General features: G+C 37.1%; 1 protein-coding gene across 4 annotated transcripts in view; it reads left to right on the top strand.

Moving 5' to 3' along the window:
* The window catches only part of RAPGEF6 (Rap guanine nucleotide exchange factor 6), a 279,739-nt gene that overhangs the window by 103,681 nt on the left and 151,777 nt on the right, over window positions 1–24,281 (top strand). The window lies entirely within an intron of this gene.

Raw genomic sequence — 24,281 nt, 5'->3', positions numbered from 1 at the left:
ATTATTATATAATTGTCTTCAGGAGTCCAGACTGCTGGGTTGGAGTTTGGTAGTTTCAGGTATTTACTTCTAGCTATTCCAATACATTAAAACCTAAGAGGTGTTATCTGTATAGTGCATAAGAATGTCCACCAGAGTGACCTCTCGACTCCATTTGAAATCTCTCAGCCACTGAAACCATTTTGTCTCATTTTGCATCCCCCTTTTGGTCAAGGTACTCTCAGTCCCACGATGCCAGGTCCACATTCATCCCCGGGAGTCGTATTCTGTATTGCCAGGGAGATTTACATCCCTGGGAGTTGGGTCCCACGTAGGGGGGAGGGCAGCGAGTTCACCTGTCGAGATGGCTCAGTTAGAGAGAGAGAGGGCCACATCTGAGCAACAAAGAGGTACTCAGGGGGAGACTCTTAGGCACAACTACATGCAAGTTTAGACTCTCCTTTGCAGTAACGAGCTTCATAAGGGTGAGTCCCATGATCGAGGGCTCAGCACATCAAACCGCCAGTCCCAATGTTTGTGACAACATCAACACCAGTCCAGGTTAGGATGTCCAACACATCCGCACCTTCCCCCAGATCCTCAGGGCTGGGGAGGGGGAGGCTGTAAATATATTTTTTATTATCTGCCCAAATTACTCTAGGATGTGTCACTATTTCACTCCAGCCTATACTAACCTACCATATCTCACTTCCTATTCAAAGTTCCATGAAATTCTGGTGTTTGAACAAATCGACTGAAGAGTTGTACCGTTTAGAAAATTTAGATCTTGTACCAAATAGATCTCTCTTCCCTTGGTCTTATATGGAGGTTGAAGTTTTAAAACACAATCAGTTTCAACCTTTACCCTTTGGCCTGGCTTGCCCTGGTCTTAACCAGACCTGCTTCATTCATATCACTAATTGAAGTCTGGGCTCTTTTTCAGCTTTTTTTTTTAACAGTTGCTATATGGACTAACACTGACATTCACATCTGCCGAGCTCTAGCTCTGAGTTTCAGGTGTCTCAGAGATATGCATTGTTCCAGAGACCAATCAGGTTATACGCTAGGGGATCAGCATCTCAAAGTTTAGAGATAGGCATTACAATTCAGGGATAGAGTTAAGTGCTGTAAGAGCTTACAATCTAGGGACTATTAGAATTATGATGTCCAGGTTAGGCTATGTTCTAAGATACAATTCCGAGTTTACACATTGTAGTTAGTCCATATTGGTGAGGCATCATCCCTCTCACCATGTTTTCTCCAACACTTTTACTCCTTTATATATATTTTCCTACAATTTTATAGAGTTATATCCACATACCATACATTTATCCACAGTGTACAATCAGTTGTTCATGGTGTCATCATAAAGTTGTACATTTATCACCACAATCAGCACTTGAACATATTGATTACTACAAGAAAACTTGTTTGTTTGTTTTTTAGCAATAAGAAAAAAAATGATAAAAAGAAAAATAACGTCATACAATACAATATACTAGTAAGCACAGCAAATAACACCACTACCAAGAATCCCATATTCCTCCCCTATATCCCCCTCTCATATACATTTAGCACTGGCATATTGCCTTTGTTACATTTAATGGAGGTATAGTACAATGTTACTGTTGACCATAGACTCCAGTTTGCTTTGATTATGTTTTTTCCTGAATACCATCCCCTTTTCAACTCTCTACATGGTTGACATTCATTTGCTTTCCCACATGCAAAAACATTTTTATATTTGTATATTTAGTAACAGTCATTGGCCACTCCAGTTTTTGCCACATTATACAGTCCCAGTCTTTATCATCTATCTTTATGTCTGGTGTCATACATTCTCCTATCCCACCTCTTTCAGCTTTACTCACAGATATCTTTGTTCAGTGTACTTACAATACCGTGCTACCATCACACAGTATTATGCTATCTATTTCTGGATCTATGCAATCAATTCTAAACATTCTGTAGTCCTTCAGCATCAAATGGCTGGTCTCTGCCCTCTTTCTATCTCCTGGTCACCTGTGTTGTCAGCTTTTAACTCCCAAAGTTTGTTCATTAATGTCTGTTCATATTAGTGAGACCATACAGAATCTGTCCTTTTGTTTCTAACTTCACTCAACATAATGTCCTCAAGGTTCATCCACATTATTACATGATCCATGTCTTTGTTGTGTCTTACAGCTGCATAATATTCCATCATGTGTATATACCACAGTTTGTTTATCCACTCGTCCTTTGATGGACATTTGGGCTGTTTCCATCTCTTGGCAATTGTGAATAATGCTGCAATAAATATCGGTTTACAAATGTCTGTGTCTTAAGTTTCAGTTCCTCTGAGTATATACCTAGCAATGGAATAGCTGGGTCATATGGCAAATCTATATTTAGCTTCCTGAGGAACCGCCACACTGTCTTCCAGAGTGGTTGCACCATTCTATATTCCCACCAACAATGAATAAGTGTGCCTCTTTCTCCACATCCTCTCCAGCACTTGTCATTTTCTGTTTTTTGGATAATGGCCATTCTGGTAGGTGTGAGATGATATCTCATTGTGGCTTTGATTTGCGTTTCCTTAATAGCAAGTGAAGTTGAGCATTTTTTCATATGTTTTTGAGCCATTTGTATTTCCTCTTCAGAAAAATGTCTGTTCATGTCTTTTGCCCATTTTTTAATTGGGTTGTTTGTCTTTCTGTTATTCAGATGCAGGATTCCTTTATATATTCGGGATATTAAACCCTTATCTGATACATGGTTTCCAAATATCATCTCCCATTGTGTAGGTTGGCTTTTTACTTTTCTGACAAAGTCCTTTGATGTACAAAAGTGTTTAATTTTGAGGAGATCCCATTTGTCTATTTGTTCTTTGGTTGCTCGCGCCTTGGGTGTGAGGTCTAAGAAACCACCTCCTATCACAAGATCTTTAAGATATTGCCCTACATTTTCTTCTAAGAGTTTTATGGTCTTGGTGCTAATGTTTAGGTCTTTGATCCACTTTGAGTTAATTTTGGTATAAGGTGTGAGATGGCATCCTCCTTCATTCTTTTGGAAATGGATATCCAGTTCTCCACACACCATTTATTGAACAGGCTGCTCTTTCCCAGTTGCTTCGTCTTCACTGCCTTATCAAAGATAGTTGTACTTAGATGCGAGGGTCTACTTCTGAACACTCAATTCGATTCCATTGATCACTGTATCTGTCCTTATGCCAGTACCATGCTGTTTTGAGCACTGTAGGTTTGTAATATGCTTCAAAGTCAGGTAGTGTGAGACCTCCCACTTCATTCCTCTTTCTCAAGATATGTTTGGCTATTCAGGGCAGCTTATGCTTCCAAATAAATTTAGTTATTGTTTTTTTTATTTCTGTAAAGTAAGTTGTTGGGATTTGAATTGGTATTGCATTGAATCTGTAAATCAGTGTAGGTAAAATTGCCATCTTAACTGTATTTAGTCTTCCAATCCATGAACATGGTATGTTCTTCCATTTTTTTAGGTCTTACTCAATTTCTTTTAGCAGTTTCTTATAGTTTTCTATGTAAAGGTCTTTTGTGTCCTTGGTTAAGTTTATTCCTAAAAACTTGATTCTTTTGTTTGCTATTGTAAATGGGATTTTTTCTTGATTCCCTCCTCTTGTTGCACATTACTTGTGTATAGGAACACTATTTTTGTGTGTTGATCTTGTAGCCTGAATCATGTCATCTGCAAATAGTGAAAGTTTTACTTCTTCCTCTCCAATTTGGATGCCTTTTATTTCTTTTTCTTGCCTAATTGCTCTAGCTAGAACTTCCAGCACAATGTTGAATAACAATGGTGATAGTGGGCATCCCTGTCTTGTTCCTGATCTTAGAGGAAAAGCTTTCAGTCTCTCCCAATTAAGTGTGATGTTAGCTGTGGGTTTTTTATATATTGCCTTTATGAATTGAAAAAGTTCCCTTCTATTCCTATTCTTTGAAGTGTTTTCATCAGGAAAGGATGTTGAATTTTGTCAAATGCCTTTTCTGCATCAATCGAGATGATCATGTGGTTTTTCTGCTTTGATTTATTGATGTGGTGTATTACATTAATTGATTTTCTTGTGTTAAACCAGCCTTGCATACCTGGAATAAATCCCACCTGGTCGTGGTGTATAATTCTTTTAATGTGCTGCTGGTTTCGATTTGCGAGTATTTTGTTGAGGATTTTTGCGTCTATATTCATTAAAGAAATTGGTCTGTAATTTTCTTTTTTTCTAGTATCTTTGTCTGGTTTTGGTATTAGGATGATGTTGGCTTCATAGAAAGAGTTAGGTAGCTTTCCCTCTTCAATTGTTTTGAAGAGTTTGAGCAGGATTGGTACTAATTCGTTCTTGAATGCTTGGTAGAATTCACATGTGAAACCATCTGGTCCTGCGCTTTTCCTTTTTGGGAACTTTTTGATGACTGACTCAATCTCTTTACTTGTGATTGGTTTGTTGAGGTCATCTATTTCTTCTTGAGTTAATGTTGGTTGTTTATGCTTTTCTAGGAAGTTGTCCGTTTCATCTAAGTTGTCTAGTTTATTAGCATATAGTTGCTCATAATATCTTCTCATTATCTCCTTAATTTCTGTAGTGTCAGTAGTTATATTTCCTTTCCCATTTCTGATTGCTTTTATTTGCATCTGCTCTCTCTTTTTTTTTTTGTTAGCCTAGCCAGTGGTCCATCAGTTTTATTGATTTTCTCAAAGAACCAACTTCTGGTTTTGTTGATTCTCTCTATTGTTTTCCTGTTCTCAGTTGCATTTATTTCTGCTCTAATCTTTGTTATTTCTTCCCTTCTGCTTGCCTTGGGGTTAGTTTGCTGTTCTTTGTATAATTCCTCCAGGTGAGCAGTTAACTCTTCAATTTTTGCTCTCTCTTCTAATATAGGCGTTTAGGGCAATAAATTTCCCTCTCAGCACCGCCTTTGCTGCATCCCATAAATTTTGATAAGTTGTGTTTTCATTGTCATTTGCCTCGAGGTATTTACTAATTTCTCTTGTAATTTCTTCCTTTACGCACTGGTTTTCTAAGAGGGTGTTGTTTAGCTTCTATATGTTTGTGAATTTTATGACCTTCTGCCTTTTATTTATTTCCAACTTCATTCCATTGTGGTCTGAGAAAGTGTTTTGTATAATATCAGTATTTTTAAATTTGTTGAGACTTGCTTTATGACCCAACATGTGGTCTATCCTAGAGAATGTTCCATGAGCACTTGAGAAAAAAGTGTATCCTGCTGTTGTTGGATGTAGTGTTCTATAAATGTCTGTCAAGTCTAGTTCATTTATCATACAATTCAACATCTCTGTTTCTTTAGTGATCCTCTGTCTAGATGTTCTATCCATTGATGAGAGTGTTGTATTGAATTCTCCAACTATTATTGTAGAGGTATCTATTTCTCCTTTCAGTGATCGCAGTGTTTGCCTTGTGAATTTTGGGGCATTCTGGCTTGGTGCATAAATATTTATGATTGTTATGTTTTCTTGATGAATTGACCCTTTTATTAATATAGAGTGTCCTTCTTTGTCTCTTTTAATTGTTTTGCTTTTGAAGTCTAACTTGTCTGATATTAATATAGCTACTCCCACTTTTTTCTGGTTGTTGTTTGCATGAAATATCTTTTTCCAACCTTTCACTTTCAGTCTATTTTTGTCCTTGTGTCTAAAGTGAGTTTCTTGTAGACAGCATATAGATGGGTCCTGTTTTTTAATCCATTCTGCCAGTCTGTGTCTTTTTATTGGGGAGTTTAATCCATTTACATTTAGTGTTATTACTGTAAGGGCAGTACTTTCTACTACCATTTTGTTTTTTGGAATTTATATGTCATATCTTATTTTTTCCTTTCCTTTTACCTTTCCTGATAATCTTCATTTCTGCACTCTTCTGCAACTCTCTCTCTCCTGTCTTTTCCTATCAGCCTGTAGCACTCCCTTTAGTATTTCTTGTAGTGCCGGTCTCTTATTCACAAACTCTCTCAGTGTCTGTTTGTCTGAAAATGTTTTAATCTCTCCCTCATTTTTGAAGGAAAGTTTTGCCGGATATAGAATTCTTGGTTGGCAGTTTTTCTCTTTCAGTATCTTAAATATATCATGCCACTGTCTTCTTGCCTCCATGGTTTCTGCAGAGAAATCTGTACATAGTCTTATTGACCTTCCCTTGTATGTGATGGATCGCTTTTCTCTTGCTGCTTTCAGAATCCTCTCTTTGTCTTTGACATTGGACATTCTGACCAGTAAGTGTCTTGGAGTAGGTCTGTTGGGATCTGTTCTATTTGGGGTACGTTGTACTTCTTGAATCTCTAATTTTCTGTCTTTTATAAGAGTTGGGAAATTTTCGGTGAATATGTCTTCTATTACTCTTTCTGCCCCTTTTCCCCTTTCTTCCCATTCTGGGATACCCATAACACGTATATTTGTGCGTTTCATGTTGTCACTCAGCTCCCTAAGACCCTGCTCATATTTTTCCATTTTTTTCGCCATCTGTTCTTTTGTGTGTATGAATTTGAATGACCTGTCTTCCAGTTCACTGATCCTTTCTTCTGCCTGTTCAAATCTACTGTTGTGTCCCTCCATTGTGTTTTTCATCTCCATTGTGGCCTTCATTCCCATGAGTTCTGCCATTTGTTTTTTTAAGTTTATGAATTCTTCTTTATGGTCATCCAGTGTGTTCTTTATATCCTTCATCTCTTTTGCTATATCTTCCTTCATTTCATCGAATTTATTTAGCATTAGTTGCCTCCACTCCTGTATCTCAGCTGAGCTATTAGTTTGTTCCTTTGGCTGGTCCCTGTTTTCCTGTTTCCTGGTATGGCTTGTTATCTTAAGTTGTCTAGGCATCTGGTTTTCTTCATTACTTTATTTTGGAGCTTGTTTTCTATCTTTTACCTAGGGGTTTTCTTGTTGGTTGGCTTTGTTCTCTGGTCTCTGTTATTCAGTTCAACTTATTCTAGACCTCTAACTTAGGTTCTATTTAGTTGATCAGAATTTTTCTCCTCTTGTTTTTTTCTGTTTCTTGCTCTGCCTCTATGTAACCTTTTTGTGAGTGGGTCTCCTCAGATATGGTCAACCCTAGTCAGATTTTCCCAGTCTAGTGAGGCCCAGGTCTCATTGGGATGGTATGGAGTTTTCCTGAGAATGAGACCCTCCTATGAGGCCTTTAGAATTGGTGCTTTTCCTCTCCTGTCCAGCAGGTGGCGCTTGCCAGCCCGCAGCTCCCCCACCAGTGTAAGGAGGTATGGAGACTTTCGTTCTCCTGGTGACTATGATCCTGTCGGGGGCATGGCTGACTGAAGCCAGAATCTGAATTCCAGCCCCTCGGGTCTGAGTTCCCAAAAGGAGGACTGACAGTTGAGCTGGACCTCCCTCCACTCTCCCAATCCTCAGAACTCCAGTTGTCTCTCAGGGGCACTATTCCCTTCTCCCCTCTCCTCTTTGGGGCCTCTCCAGGTAGATTTTTTGGTCAGCCTGAGTTGCCAATTAAAGACAGGGGTGGAGACCTTCAGTAGTGAATAGGGAACTCAAAGACACTGTGGGTATTCTGTCTCTCCCCAAGCCCAGCCTAGTCCCTCAACCTGGGCTTTCTGATAGAAAATAACCACATATATTACTTTTAGATTAAAAAAAAAAAAAAAATAGAGAAGAAAAACAAGGAAAAGAAAAAAGAAAAAAAAAAAAAAGTCTCTTTTAAAAGTCTTTCCCCAGCCTGGAAGTTTTGTCAGTGTCAGAATAGAGCATTTAAAGATATGCTTTGGCCTATTGTCTGATAATTACTCTCCAACAGGTTCAGTTCCACCCCTGCCAGGGGAATGTTCACTGCGATCTCAGCTTTTCCTCCAATTCCAAACTTCCGTCTGATGTGTGACTGGTTACTGGAGACCCCGAAAACACTGTTTCATATAGTTCTTGGGTAATTGCCAGCTGCTCTAGGGGAGAGACGAAATTCTGCTCCTCACGCCTCCTCCATCTTTCCCTGCCCTAATCTCCAACCTGTTTTTTGAAAATTTTCATTTTACCTGAAAAAGTGAAGACAAGAATAAAAAAAAATAAGTAAAAAAAGAACACCCACATCATCCCCCTCCCTCCCACCCGATTTTTCCTTTAGTTTTTTGTCCTCATTTTTTTCTACTCATCCATCCATACACTGGGTAAAGGGGAGTGTGATCCACGAGACTTTCCCTATCACTTTGTTACCCCTTGTAAGCTACATTGTTATACATATGTCTTCAACAGTCAAGGCTACTGGGTTGCAGTTTGTTAGTTTCAGGTATTTACTTCTAGTTATTCCAATACATTGAAACCTAAAAAGGGTTATCTAGTAGTGCATAAGAGTGCCCACCAGAGCGACCTCTCAACTCCCATTTGGAATCTCTCAGCCACTGAAACTTTATTTCATTTCATTTTGCACCCCACTTTTGGTCAAGATGTTCTCAGTCCCATGCTGTCAGGTCCAGATCCATCCCCGGGAGTCATATCCCACATTGCCAGGGAGAGTTACATCCCTGGGTGTCATATCCCACGTAGGGGGAGGGCAGTGATTTCACCCGCCAAGTTGGCTTAGCTAGAGAGAGAGGGCCACATCTGAGCAACAAAGAGGTAATTAGGGGGAGACTCTTAGGCACAATTACAACCTTCTTTAGCCTCTCCTTTGCAGTAACAGGCTTCATAAGGGCAAGTCTCCTGATAGAGGGCTCAACCCATCACCCCACCAGTCCTTAGTGTTTGTGAGAACATCAACAGCCATCCAGGTGAGGAAGCCTAACACCTCCTCTGCATTTTCCCCCAGCTCCTCAGGGTGGCTCTGGATATGTTTTTTTTCATTGTATTTTCTTTTCATTTTACTTTATCAGAAAATTAAAAAAAAAATAGACAGTAAGAAAAAGCATTTCAAACAAAAGCAAAATAAAGAAATAAGAAAAAACAAATAACCTATAATAACTACATTACCTCCAATATGTTCCTACTCTACCCCAAGAGAATATTTAGACTATAACCCAGCAGAGGAATAAGAAAAACAAGTAACCTAAAATAACTACATTTCTACAAACTTGTTCCTACCATCCCCCCTTAGAAATTAACAAGCCTTAGTCATTCCTGATCATTCCCAGAACATTAAGTTTTTCCATGATAACTTATCTGTTCTTGTTAGATTATTGTTCCCCCTTCACCATTTGTTGTCTATCTCTAGATACCCTACATTCTACATTACAAACCATTTATTTTACATTTTTAGTGTTCACATTAGTGGTAACATACAATATTTCTCTTTTTGTGCCTGGCTTATTTCGCTCAGCATTATGCCATCAGGATTCAACCATGTTGTCATGTTTCAGGACATCATTCATTCTTACTACCATGTAGTTTTCCGTTGTGTGTATATACCACATTTTGTTTATCCACTCGTCTGTTGAAGGACATATGCATTGTTTCCATCTCTTGGCAATTGTGAATATTGCTGCTGTGAACATTGGCGTGCAGATTCTGTTCGTGTCACTGCTTTTAGATCTTCCAGGTATATACCGAGAAGTGTGATTGCTAGATTGAAGGGTAACTCTATATCTAGTTTTCTAAGAAACTGCCAGACTGTCTTCCAGAGTGACTATACCATTAGACTTTCCCACCAACAATGAATAAGAGTTCCAATTTCTCCACATCTTCTCTAGTGCTTGTAGTTTCTTGTTTGTTAAATGGCGGCCAATCTAATTGGTGTGAGATGATATCTCATTGTGGTCTTAATTTGCATCTCCCTAATAGCTAGTGAAACTGAACATTTATTCATGTGTTTTTTTGCCATTTGTATTTCCTCTTCAGAGAACTGTCTTTTCATATCTTTTGCCCATTTAAAAATTCATCTGTCTATACTGTTGTCATTGAGTTGTAGGATTTCTTTATATATGCAAGATACCAGTCATTTGTCAGCTACATGGTGTTCCAGTTTGCTAATGCTGCTGGAATACAAAACACCAGAAATGGATTGGCTTTTATAAAAGGGGGTAAATAAACCAAATAATGTTACACAGTTACAGTCTTAACGCCATAAAGTGTCCAAGGCAATGCATCAACAATCGGGTGCCTTCACTGGAGGATTGCCAGAGGTGTTCGGAAAACCTGTTAGCTGGGAAGGCACGTGGCTGGCGTCTGCTCTGGAGTTCTGGTTTCAAAATGCCTTTCTCCCAGAACATTTCTCTCTAGGTTTCACCTTCTCTCCAAAATGTCACTCTCAGTTGCTCTTGGGGCATTGGTCCTCTCTTAGCTTCTCCAGAGCTGAAGTCTGCTTTTAACAGCCGTCTTCAAACTGTCTCTCATCTGCAGCTCCTTTCTTCTCAGCTCCTGTGCATCCTTCAAAGTGTCCCTCTTGGCTGTAGATCCTCGTCAAAATGTCACTCTCAGGTGCAGTGAGTTCCTTCTGTTTGTCAGCTCATTTATATGGCTCCAGTGATTTAATTTAATTTTTAACCTACCCTGAATGGGTGTGGTAACACCTCCGTAGAAATTATCCAGTCACAGTCATCACCCACAGTTGGGTGGGGCACATCTCCACGGAAACACTCAAAGAATTACAATCTAATCAACACTGAAACGTATGCCTACACAAGATTACATCAAAGATAATGGTGTTTGGGGGGACATAATACATTCAAACCGGCACACATGGTTTCCAAATATTTTTTCCCACTGAGTCGGCTGCCCCTTCACCTTTTTGACAGACTGTTTTGAGGTACAGAAGCTTTTAAGTTTGAGTAGTTCCCATTTATCTATTTTGTCTTTTGTTGCTTGTGCTTTGGCTGTAAGTTCTAGGAGTGACCGCCTAATACAAGGTCCTGAATATGTTTCCCTACATTATCTTCTAGGGGTTTTATGGTACTGTCTCTTATGTTAAGGTCTTTAATCCATTTTGAGTTAATTTTTGTGTAGGGGTCCTCTTTCATTTTTCTGGATATGCATATCCATCTCTCCCAGCCCCATTTTTTGAAAAGACTGTTATGTCCCAGTTCAGTGGCTTTGGGGGCCTTATCAAAGATCAGTCAACCATAGATCTGGGGGTTATCTCTGAATTCTCAATTCAGTTCCATTGATAAATATGTCTATCTTTGTGCAGTACCATGCTGTTTTGACTACGGTGGCTTTATAGTAAGCTTCAAAGTCAGGGAATGTAAGTTGTCCCTTTGTTTTTCTTTTTTAGAATGTTTTTAGCAATTCAAGGCATCTTCCCCTTCCAGATAAATTTGATTACTAGCTTTTCTTATTCTGCAAAGTAGATTGTTTGAATTTTGATAGGGATTGTACTGAATCTGTAGATGAGTTTGGGTAGAATTGACATCTTAATGACATTTAGCCTTCCTATCCACGAACAAGGAATATTTTTCCATCTTTTTTGGTCCCTTTCTATTTAGTTATGTAGTTTTCTCTGCATAGGTCTTTTACATCTTTGGTTAAGTTCATTCCTAGGTACTTGATTTGTTTAGTTGCTGTTGAAAATGGTATCTTTTTCTTGAGTGTCTCGTCAGTGCGGTCATTTCTAGTGTATAGGAACATTACTGAATTATGTTCATTAATCTTGTATCCTACTACTTTGCTAAATTAGTTTATTAGCTCAACTAGCTGTGTCGTCTGTTTCTTAGGGTTTTCCAGATATAAGATCATATCATCTTCAAATAATGACAGTTTTACTTCTTCCTTTCCAATTTGGATGCCTTTTATTTCTTTCTCTTGCCAGATTGCTCTGGCTAGCACTTGTAGCACAATGTTGTATAATAGTGGTGACAGTGGCATCCTTGTCTCATTCCTGATCTTAGATGGAAGGCTTTCAGTCTCTCACCATTGAGTACTATGCTGGCTGTGGGTTTTTCATATATGGTCTTTATCATATTGAGGAAGTTTCCTTCGATTCCTGCCTTTTGAAGTGCTGTTACCAAAAAAGGATGATGGATTTTGTCAAATGCTTTTTCAGCATCTATTGAGATGATCATATGATTTTTCTCTTTTGATTTGTTAATGTGTTATAATACATTGATTGATTTTCTTATGTTGAACCATCCTCGCATGCCTTAAATGAAACCCACTTGGTCATGGTGTATGATTTTTTAATGTGTCTTTGGATCTGACTTGCAAGTATTTTGTTGAGAATTTTTGCATCTAGATTCATTAGGGAGATGGGCCTGTAGTTTTCCTTTCTTGTAGCATCTTTACCTGGTTTGGGTATTAGAGTGATGTTAGCTTCGTAAAATGAGTTAGGTACTGTTCCATTTTCTTCAATATTTTGAAAGAATTTAAGCAAGATTGGTGTCAGTTCTCTTTGGAAAGTTTGGTAGAATTCCCCTGTGAAGCCATCTGGCCTTGGGCATTTATTTGTGGGAAGCTTTTTGATGACTGATTGGATCTCTGCTTCTGATTGGTTGGTTGAGGTCTTCTGTTTCTTCTCTGATCAGTCTACGTTGTTCATGTGTTTCCAGGAAATTGTCCGTTTCCTCTACATTCTTTAGTTGGTTGGCATACAGTTGTACATAGTATCCTCTTATAATTTTTTTAGTTTCTTCAGGATCAGCAATAATGTTTCCTGTTTCATTCATTATTTTCTTTATTTGGGTCTTCTCTCTTTTTTATTTTGTCAGTCTAGCTAGGGGCTTGCCAGTCTTGTTGATCTTCTCAAAGAACCAACTTTTGTTGTTATTTATTCTCTCTATTGTTTTTTTGTTCTCTGTGTCATTTATTTCTGCTTTAATCCTTATTATTTCTTCTACTTGGTTTAGGATTACTTTGCTGTTCAATTTCTAGCTTCTTCAGTTGCTTCATTAGTTCTTTGATTTCAGCTCTTCCTTTTTAATGTATGCATTTAGAGCTGTAAATTTCCCCCTCAGTACCACTTTTGCTGCATCCCACAAGTTTTGATATGGTATGTTCTCATTTTCATTTGTTTCTATGTATTTAGCTATTTCTCTTGCTATTTCTTCTTAGGAGTGTGTTGTTTAACCTCCAGATATTTGTGAATTTTCTAAGTGTCTGGTGGTTATTTACTTATAATTGTATTCCATTGTGATCAGGGCATGTGCTTTGAATAATTTCAAACATTTTAAATTTATTGAGGCTTGTTTTACGGCCCAGAATATGATCAATTCTGGAGAAAGTTCCATGACCGCTAAAGAAGGATGCGTATCCTAGTTATTTGGGATGTAGTGTTCTATATATGTCTGTTAATTCAAATTCATTTATCAGATTGTTTACGTTTTCAATTTCCTTATTGGTCCTCTGTCTGGTTGATCTATTAATAGGAGTGAGTGATGTATTGAAGTCTCCCACAGTTATGTGGAAACATCCATTGCTTTCTTTAGTTTTGCCAGTGTTAGTCTCATGTATTTCGGGGCACCTTGATTGGGTGCATAAACATTTATGATTTTTATTTCTTCTTGTTAAACTGTCCCTTTTTTTAATATGTAGTGACCTTCCTTGTCTCTCATAGCATCCTTGCATTTAAAGTCTGTTTTATCTGAGATTAATATTGCTACTCCTGCTTTCTTTTGGCTGTAGCTTCCATGAAATATTGTCTTCCATTCTTTCACTTTCAATTTCTTTATGTCCTTATGTTGAAGATGAGTCTCTTGTAAGCAACATATTGATGACTCATATTTTTTAATCCATCCTGCCAATCTATATCTTTTAATTCGGGAGTTTAATCCATTCACATTCAACATTATTACTGTTAAGGCATTTCTTGAATTAGCCATCCTATCCTTTGGTTTATGTTTGTCAGATATATTCTGTCCCACTCTCTCTTAATTTCCTTTAACATACCCATACTAAATTTCTTTAGTTCTGAACCTTTCTCCATACCTCTCTCTCCTTTCTTTGTTTCTCTCTTGGTAGGGCCCCCTTTAGTATCTCAAGTAGGGCAAGTCTCTTGTTAGCAGATTCTTTTGTTTGTCTATGAAAAATTTAATCTCTCCCTCAAATTTGAAGGAGAGGTTTCCTGGATAAAGAATTCTTGGTTGGCAGTTTTTCTCTTTCAGAATTTTGAATATGTCATACCACTGCTTTCTTGCCTCCATGGTGGCCGCTGAGTATTCATTGTTTAGTCTTATGCCATTTGCTTTGTAGGTGGTGAATTGCTTCTCTCTTGCTGCTTTCAGAACTTGCTTCTTCTCTTTAGCTTTTGGAAATCTGATCATAATAGTCTCGGAATGGGTTTATTTGAATTTATTGTGTTTGGAGTTCATTGTTCCTCTGTGATTTGTGTATTTATGTTGTTTAGTAGGTATGGGAAGTTTTCGCCTACAATTTCTTCAGATACTCTTGCTAGACCTTTACACTGCTCTTCACCTTCAGGAATACCAATGATTCTTATATTTACATGCTTTATGTTGTCCGTCATATTCCTGAGGTCCTTTTCAAGTTTTTCGATTTTTTTCCCCATTCTTTCTTTTGTACTTTCACTGTCTGTTCTGGCCTCTTCCAGCTCACTGATTCTCTCCTCAGCTTCCTCTAATCTAGTACTGTGTGTATCTAGAAACTTTTTAATTTGATCAACAGTTTCTTTTACTTCCATAAGGTCATCTATTTTTTAATTTACTCTTGCAGATTCTTCTTTATGCCCTTCTTGGGTCTTCTTCATGTTCTTTATATCCTGTGCAATGATCTCATTGTTTGTCATTAGTTCTTTGATTAATTGCTCCAAGTACTGTGTCTCTTCTGATCTTTAGATTTGGGTGTTTGGGTTTGGGTTATCCATGTCTCCTGCGTTCTTCATGTGCTTTAAAATTTTCGGTTGTTTTTGGCCTGTTGGCATTTGCCTATCTTGATAGGGTTATTTTAGGATATGCAGTCTTATTTGAACAATTATCTCCTATTTATCAGAGCTACAGCTTGATGGTGTGCAATTTCCCTGGGTTACCAGCAGATGGCGCCTGCAAGCTATGTATTACCCAACTTTTTTTCAAGCCAGTTCTCCCCAACTTTGTCTGTGTGGTGAGTGGGGATCCAGTCTTCTTGGGGTCCAATCATTACATCAGATTTTTGTGTCTAGTTGGTGCTGCCAGCCCTGAATGTTAGGGACGGAGGGCGCCTTTAAGAATCAAATCACCCAGGCATTCCTAGAGACTTAAAGCTGTTGCAGAAGTCCAAACCTTCAACTCAGTCTGCCCACAGTCTGTCTCTGCTGTGAACCCACAAGTCCCTGGTATTGGTGTAGGGCCCCTGGCAGGCCCCGCCTCCAGGGGTCTCCGTGGTGGGGGGCAGCAGCACAACGTCACTGGTGAGTGCAGTCTCCAAGGGAAGCTCTGGGCAGCTAAGCCTCGCAGGGGCATTTCTAGCCCGCTGAGAGATTGGCTGTAGGGAATTTGGTAGTTTCCCCTTTTTCGCAGACCTCCACCTTTGTAGCTCTGGGACAGTTAGTTTTGGGTGTGTGAAAGGCTATTATCCATGCCAGGTACAGAGGCGGGTTCCCAGGGTTTGGTAGGCACTTTCCCAGGATTTGGAAGGCACTTCCACCGCACTTCACTGTGCAGCGTAGCTCTGGGCTGCACTGTTGCACAGGGGTGTTCCCAGCCCACTGAAAAGATGGCTGTATGGGCCATGGTAATTCCTCGCTTTTCATAGACCGATGCCTTCCTAGCTCTGGGACAATTAGCTGCAGGTGTGCGAAAGGCTATCATCCACGCCAGATACTGAGGTGAGTGCACGGGGTGGGGAAGACACTCCCCGCACGCTCAACTGGGGCTGCCAGATCCACAGACGCTTTTGGGGTTTTTAAACTTACCCCTCTCCATACACCAATCCCCGGTTTCTCCCGACCATGGGATGGCTGCTGGCTCCGTAGCAGCCTCACTCACTCGTTTCTGAATGCAGACTCTTGGTTTCACCAAGTGCACAGTCCCTGTGGATTTGGCAGACCTTGTCCAGTCAGTGCAGCGCTTTAACTGGTATTCTGGAACACTGTCTGTCTTTTATCTCGTGTTTTTCACGGAGACGTTTTTTGCCTTGACTCTCCTAATCCACCATCTTCCCTCCCCCATTCATTTCTTGATGGAAACTTGGGTTACTTCCACCTTTTGGCTATTGAACATAATGCTGATTTGAACATTCCTGTACAAGTATCTATTTGAGTCCCTTTTTTCAAAGAGTGGAATTGCTGATCGTACGGCAATTCGGAGTTTAACTTCTCTTACTTTTCTTAAGGACATGCACTTTTCCTTTTTTAAAAATTCTTTCAAACTTACAGGACACTTACAAAATAATACAAACCCCAAACAGAGAGTTCAACATACATCTGTCTCCCAGATCCATCAATTTTAACAAACCCCAAACAGAGAGGTTCAACATACATCTGTCTCCCAGATCCATCAATTTTAACATTTGCCATGTTTGCTGTCTCTCTTTGCACCGTCCCTCCCTCTCTATCAATCCATTTTCTGAGTACTTGAGTGTAGGTTGTATATATCATGCTCCTTGAACACTTAATACAGCCATGTGCATTTTTGAAGAACAAGGATATTCGCTTATGTAACCACATGAAGTGCTGTTATCCAGCTCAAGAAATTAAACATTGATATAAAGCTTACAGTCTGTGTTTCATTTTCCTCATAATGTCCCAATAATGTCTTTTTGAGCCTTTTCTCTTTCCTTGTTAGATCCTCTCTAGGATTATGCATTATATTTAATTGTCATTGTCTCTTTAGTTTCTTTTTTTTTTTTTGTAATTGTGGAAAGACGTATGCAACATAAAATTTCCTATCTCGATCTCTCCCAAGCATACCATTTATTGGGATATTGGGATTAATCACCTTTACAATGTTGCAGTACTCTCACCAACTTTCATTACTAAAACTTTCCCATCTTCCCAAACAAGAAACCTATACATATTATGCATTAACTTTCCATTCTCCCTGACTTCTGTTACTGGTACCCTCTACTCTAACTGTTGTCTTTGTAAGCTTGCATATTCTCTGATAATTTATTTGTAGTTACCATGGACTTAAATTTAGTATCTTAAGTCTATAACAATCTTGTTTGCTCTGATACCACCTTAACTTCAGTAGTATACATGAACTGTGTTTCTGTACCCCTTTGTCCCCCCACCTTTTTTGTAGTTGTCGCATATTGCATGTTTATACATTATGAGTCTAAAACCACTGATTTATCATTACATTTTATGTTCTTGCCTTTTAGATCCTATAGAATATTAAAAGTGGATATTCAAACCAAAAATACAATAGTATTGGCATTTACATTTACCCATGCTTTTACCAGTACCAGAGGTCTTTATTTCATCTGTTATCTATTGTCCTATCCTTTCAACCTGTAGAACTCTTCTTAGGATCTCTTGTAGGTCCAGCTTTGCTGTTACCACTAACTAGACTGGCCCTGCTAATAACTAGTACTGTATAGTATATATGCAGAAGTACATACATACATATATATATATATATATATGAACATGTTTTTAGGAACCAAGATTATGTAGTGCCAAGATATTAGTGTTAGTGTTGATAGTGTTAATATAAAGCTATTATACATGAATAGATAATACATATATGTATATTATATATTCTGTATATTTTAAATATAATGTAAATGGAAGTAATTAAAATTTTTAACTAAGTAAAATTGATGTATTATTATTAATAATACAAGCTTATAAGCAGTGACAACCAGATAGCTATAAACACTTCTAATCCCAGATGATGGTGAGTAAATACCACTTCTCAACTGAAAAGAAATAGGCCTTCATATAGTAATTGTTTTTATCAGATATGGGACAGCAAATTTATGAGACTGAAATTTCTTGGGTAAGAAACAAGGAAATATCAAAAACTATTGGGGTTCTGTCAAAAGTTCTTATTAACTTACTTAAAAGGGATAACCTGAGTATCAGAAAATATTGCCAAGAATTTTTAGGTGGAAAGCTACTGAAATTTACCAAAAACTTTTTCTGCCAAGTTTTGGTAATGGATAACAATGTTTGTAACACAACACTGTAAATGGAATTCACACCATTGAATTATACATTTAAAGATTGTTAGAATGGCAAATTTTATGTTATATATATGTTACCACATTAAAATTTTTTCTAATAAAAACTTTATTCTCCACTTGTTAGAATGATTTATGGCTTTTTCTCTTTAGGAGAGCTCTTAATATAATTTATATTAGATGTTTCCTATTTTAATTTAATTTAGTTTTAATTTCTGATAATTTTTTCGTATTTTTTGTTTCAGAATTCTGTGAGCCTTAATAGTTGGGAAATATTCCTTTTTTTTTCTGCATTTGGTATTAAAATTTTGTTTTATTACCTGGAAAGACTCTTCCAATTACATTTATTTTGATTGCTAATAGATTTGGGTTTATATTTAACACTTTATATGCTTTCTATTTATTCTGCGTTTTTCTCCCTCTCCTCATCATTTTGCCTTCTTTAATACTTAGGTGTTTTTTTCCCCAAACACACACCCGTACCCCAGTACTCCCTTTAAAATGGTATTTGGTCTATTTTTAAATATCTACTTAAAAAACAGCCAGAGTTGGTATGTAGCTAGACTTACAAGAATTTAAAGCATTTCACCATATACAAATGTAATTGCTATTGTCTCATATTTTAGTTCTCCTTATTTATTCCAAAAATTTTACATTGTTTTATTATTTTTGCAGTCAGTATTTTTTCAGATTTAGCCATATATTGAGTATTCCTTTGCTTTTAATTCCTTCTTACATCTGAGACCTTATCTTTGGGAACACTTATGCCTGAAATACATCCTTTAAAGTTTTCTTTTAGTGAAGGTCTTTTATTGGTAAGTACTCTTGGGTGGGTGAACTATTTTTTCTTCTTCTTTTCTTTTTTGTCTGAAAATATCTTTATTTTGCCTCATTCTTGGAGGATCATCTTTATGTAAGTACAATTTTTGGGAGAGTTTTTTTTTCTCAGCACAATCAATACATTCTTCTGATTTCTAGTACCCATTGTTTTTGAGAAGTCAGGTGTTAATTTAATAGACATTCATTTATAGCATTTATATTCTCCCTCTGGCTGAATAAATGACTTTATTTATCTTTTGTGTAAGGATTTGTTGTTTTTAATTATCCTGCTTTGGATTTTGGGGGGCTTTTTATTTTTTCAGTCAGAAATGGAAAATTCTCAGTAATTTTCTCTTTGAGTATTGTCTTTCCCCTTCTGTTGCCTTTTTGAAAGTTGCATATTAATATGCCATTCAGTTTGTTCATTGTTAATTTTACTCTTCTTTTTCTGTTTCATTTTCAGTAATTTCTGTTGACCCATTTTAAGTTCATTGATTTTTTCCCTCAGTTGTTTGAAGTCTGCTGATGAGACTGTCAAAGGCATTCTTCATCTCTATTGCCATGTTTTTTATTTCTACCATTTCATTTCACTCTATCTTATATTTTCCTTCTCTCTGCTGAAATTTTCCATCTGTCTATGCATGTTGTCCACCTTTGCCTTTAAGATATTAATCATAATTATTTTATATTCTCCATCTGATTGTTCCAGCATCTGCGTCATTTCTACGTTTAAGAGTAGTTTGTTCTGTTGATTGCTTTGTCTCTTTAGAGTGGGTTGTGTTTTTACCCTTGCTTTTTTATTCATGTAATTTGGGGTTTAATTCACCAGATTTGAGAAATGATCAGTTTTTTCAGATATTTTTTCTGCCCATTCTCTTTTTCATCTTTTTTCCGAGACTCCAATACTCATGTGTTAGAGCACTTTATATTGGCTCTGTTTTTTTGTTTTGTTTTGTTTTGTTTTTTCTTTAAACAATGTTTTTTCTTTCTGTTCTTTAGATTGGCTGTTTACATCAATCTTACTGAATTAGTCTTCAGTAGTCTCTAGGCTGATTAGCACATCCAGTGTATTCATATTAGATATGCTGCTTTTCATTTCTATAATATTTATTTGGCCTTTTTTTAGAAATGATTTTCATTTCTTTTTAAGGATTTCCATCTGTTCACTAATTTAACTCTTTTTTTAATCCCTTAAATTCATTGTCTCCTAATTCCAGCTGAAGTAGGGTTAAGGTCAAGGTCTGTTTCTACCAAGTCCTTTTTAATCTTGTAGGTAGGTCATTATTTTTGTGCCTCTTCACACGTGTGCAGGGCATTATAGATGATGCATTGTCAGAGTCTTGGTTTCTGTCGTCTTCACTTAACAGATTGTTTAGCTTTGTTCTCCAGGCAGTTATGTTACTGGTACATCCTTTGGTATTGTCAAGGTTTAATTTTATTCTTTGTTGGGGCAGTTCTTTTTCAAGTTTGAACCTGGGTTTAGGGGTTGACTTTTAATTTAAATTCCAATCCTTACCTCTTTATCTCAGCCAGATGCTCAAGGAACTGTACTTTGGCTGGGCTGGAATACCAACATTTCTCCTGCTCTGTAAGACCTCTGGAATCACTATTCACCTCTCATTCTCTCAAAAGGGAATTTCTGCTAAGCCATGTAAGTTTTCCCTGAGCATATCCAGCCCACTCATTAGCCAAATATCCATGGAAAATCCCCACACAGATTTCTGCAATACTCTTCCCGTATCCCCAAACATATGGTTCCCTCTTTCCCCAGTAGCCTGCCATACAAATTCCAGCAATTGTAATAACCTATAACTCCTTCAAATACTACATTTCTCCTCTCAGAATACTTACTGCTTTTCTTGAGCTCCACCTCCATGCACTGTGGCAGAAAGACAGTATGCAGAAAACCAAGGCTGTTATGGGACTCATATTTACTTATTTCAAAGAAAACACATATAATACACATTGTTCAGTACCTAAGAACAATTGACTCCTGTATTATGTCCAGTTTTTGGTAGTTGCTTTCAATGGTATAGCAAGTCTGTTGGCATTTACTTCATCATGGCCAGTAGCAAAAATCACCCATTGATGTTTTTCTTTTAAGCATTATTTTTAGAAGATCTATTTGATGGCTTTTCACACCTGCTTGTTTATTATTTATAATCTCTTCCTCATTTTCAAGTTGTTTTTTTTCTGTTTGAAAGTTTTTATTATAGCTTTATGTTATTCTCTGATATTTCCAATATATGGAGTTCTTTCAAGTTTGATTCTGCTTTTTTTTTTTTTTTTTTTTTTGATCTGTTATTACTCATTGTCTTCCTTGCTGATATAATTGGGTTTTTGTTGTCATTGTTTTTCTCTGTTTGTCTATGAGTTTATCTATCTGGGACCTTTAGATGTAGGAGTTCTTTGAGGTTTAGGTTAAAGTTGCATTCTTGCCTAGAGGTTTTTCATTTGTTTCTGCTAGTTGCTAATGAACATTAGCAGTCCTGGATTTCTTTAAATTTACTTTTGTTCTTTGGGTATTATAAATTCAAACTACAGATTAGTGAGAGGGATGACTTTTGGTTTTGAATTCTTGGGGGAAAGGATTTTTTTTGTTTGGTTGCTTTTCCACTCTCCCCCTGTACTCCCAAGAAAGCTTACCAGCCAAGTTTTCTTCTTATCTCTTTCTGCAAGGTAGGCTTGTACCTTGCTTACTCCTTGCAGTGAGGATGTAGCTATTTTGGGTGAGCTTTTTGAGCATGTCGCCTATTGGATCTCCCACCTTTGATGGATTCTCTCCCTGCAAACATCAAAGTAAAAGGTCTACTCTTTAGGGTTTGGCAGAAACTTTGGTAGATCAGGGGTTTTGTTAGAAGTTTACCTTCAGGTATTCTTATTTTCACTTCATTCTTGGCCTTTGCAGATTCTTGACTTTTATGCCATTTCGTTTATTCATTTGCAACTTTTGTTTGTTTTAATCTCACATTGCAGTTTTATTCAGTGGGAGCTTCATTGCTCCTGGAAATAAAAGTCATGGTTAGATTTTTCTCTTCTTTTATTACTTTTTCCCAATATTTTGAAGCCTAGGAAGTCCTTCCCTCAATTTATTTTGCTTCGATTTCTACTTTTAGAAAACTTTATTGGTTAAATCTCTGCTTTTACTCTATGTATGCTAGATATTAAAACATGTAAGAATCAGGTAATACCAGACTTTCACCTAAAGTAGATAAATAATCTAGTTCACCCCTTAAAATAAGGCAGTATGAGGGAAAATTTTAATCAGCCTTGGGTTTTGAGTCCTGACTCACCCACTTAAGTGAATCATGTAAGTTTTATGAAACTGTGCACCATTTGTTAAACTGGAAGAGTAGCTGTATAAAAGGGTTGTTGTGAACCTTAAATGAGGTAAGCTACAAAACTTTAGTCTGAAAAATGGCCTAGTGTGGTGATTCAGTAAATATTATTGTTCTTTAATTTTCCAGAAGAGAAAATTGAATCGCAAAGAGATTTTAGTTGTCAACTAAGAATCAGTCCCCTGTCTTTTCTGGATTTTACCTTTCAGAAGAGTAATATTCAGTAATTTGTTCTGACTACCTGTATGTTTTTTATATACCTTATACATAGTTCCAAGAACCTAACATATTTGGAGAGAAGAGGGGACTTTAACTTTTATTTTGTCAGACCTTTTTGAGTGTTAGGTGAATAAAGATTAATATAATATAATATAACATGGTTTCTGCCTTAGAGAGCTTGTTCTCTTGTTAATGAGGCAGCTTTATCCATAAGCATAGCAGGTATAGTTAGTATGATAGGAGTAGTACCTTCTTGGGGCAGAGGAAAGGTTGTTTGAAGTATGTGTAGGAGGTTAACGTATTGACAAAGGAGGAATGTTTAAGTGCAGAAGTAGCATATGCAGAGGCCTGAAGGCAAAAGGGACCATATCCCATTAATGAGATTTCTAGATTGCATATGCACAAGTCAGTTCCAAAGGACATTCATCTATGGTTACATCTGACATTGATCTGTGTCTTAAATGATTGGTTGTGTTTCGCCTTTGAAGATAACAATGGGTAGGGTAATAAGATTGAGGAAATAATCTAAGTAAAGCTACTTAAGTTACTTAGATTGTAGAGTATAAGTCATTTATATATAGGGTCCCATGAATAGTCACATTGGCTTGGCTGCTTCTTACACTTGAACTCGTAGACTTGAAACAGAAGAGCTTAGATATCAGCTCTTTCTGAGAAATAGTCAGGAAATTTTGCATATCTCATTGGAGATTTTATGTGAGGATATTTGGGGGGGGGGGGGGAGAAGGAGGAAAGGGACCAGCTTTTCAAGGGTTAAGCATGTAAGGTAAGTGATAAAAGTATTTTGGAAATGGAGTATACATATCTTTGAATGTCAAATGTGTTTAAACTTCATTTGGTAGACATTAGATGTTCATTGTTGTTTTTTGAATAAGAGACCAGATGTAATGATTTATTTGGGTAATTTTTCTGACCAATAAGATAAAATTAGAGAGGGAGGTATCTGAAGCAGCAGTATCACCTATTATCTATCACCTCTTCAAGAATGATGTGGTTAAGACTTGAGTAAGAGTTCGTGGTAATGGGAATGAAAGAAAGGGCATTGTGAAAGGGGATTATAGAAAAAAAAAATCCACAAGTTCTGAGAACTAATTGGATTGGAATTTGGAAAACAAACAGAGGAGTTGGGAATGGTAATGAGACTTCATATTGGGTGACTAGGAAAATTTTGATGGTATTAGCAAGAGGTAGGACATTAACAAGAAGAGTAGTTATTCTAATCATCACTTGGCATTTATTGGATGTAAGCTGAGTTATAAGGTATAATTTCAAACATATCAGTATGCCTTTGTAAAAACAGTTAATTTTTTAAACTATGGTTTAGCCTATAATTAGGCAAGCAGTGTGTTCTTATGTCAACAGCATAAACTTTGAAGACAGACAGGGTTGTATTCCAGCTTAACCTTTAATAAATATCACTCTTGAGGGCTGTTTTGTGGACTAAATATAAAGTACATACATGCTGGCCCATTTTAAGCCTTCTATAAATGTTCGTTTTCCCTTCTTTCTTCCTTATAAGAGGCCAGCTTTACTAGTGGCTGTCATTCTGCATTAAGATGGAAACCAACGAATAAAAGATAAGGCATTTTTGTTTTACTGTTTAGCTGTTCACTGAAAATATAACCATGACTGCTTGCTAAATAAAATATGGGTATAATCAGGCAATTTGTAATAAGACTAACTCAGAAGTTGTAATTATTGGACATGTAGGTGTAGTTAACTGACTTCATTTCTGGTAAGTGACTTCATTTAGAGGATATATGTTTATGTGAGCAAGAGAGACTATTTCCTGGAAGGAAACTGTGGTCTCCAGATCTTTATAATAATGTCACTTTTATCTTTTTTAACTCATGAGCACTATCCTTTACAGACTGTTTTCTTGAGGTATTTTCTTGCAAGAAGTAAATAAAGCCTCCTTATGAGCCTGTTAAGACTTCATAGACTGTCAGTAATATG

Source organism: Choloepus didactylus, chromosome 13 (genome assembly GCF_015220235.1).
Source record: "Choloepus didactylus isolate mChoDid1 chromosome 13, mChoDid1.pri, whole genome shotgun sequence".
In the NCBI taxonomy this organism is placed as follows: Eukaryota; Metazoa; Chordata; class Mammalia; order Pilosa; family Megalonychidae; genus Choloepus; species Choloepus didactylus.
The sequence above is the reverse complement of the archived record's forward strand: the minus strand, read 5'-3'. Positions and strand labels throughout refer to the sequence as shown.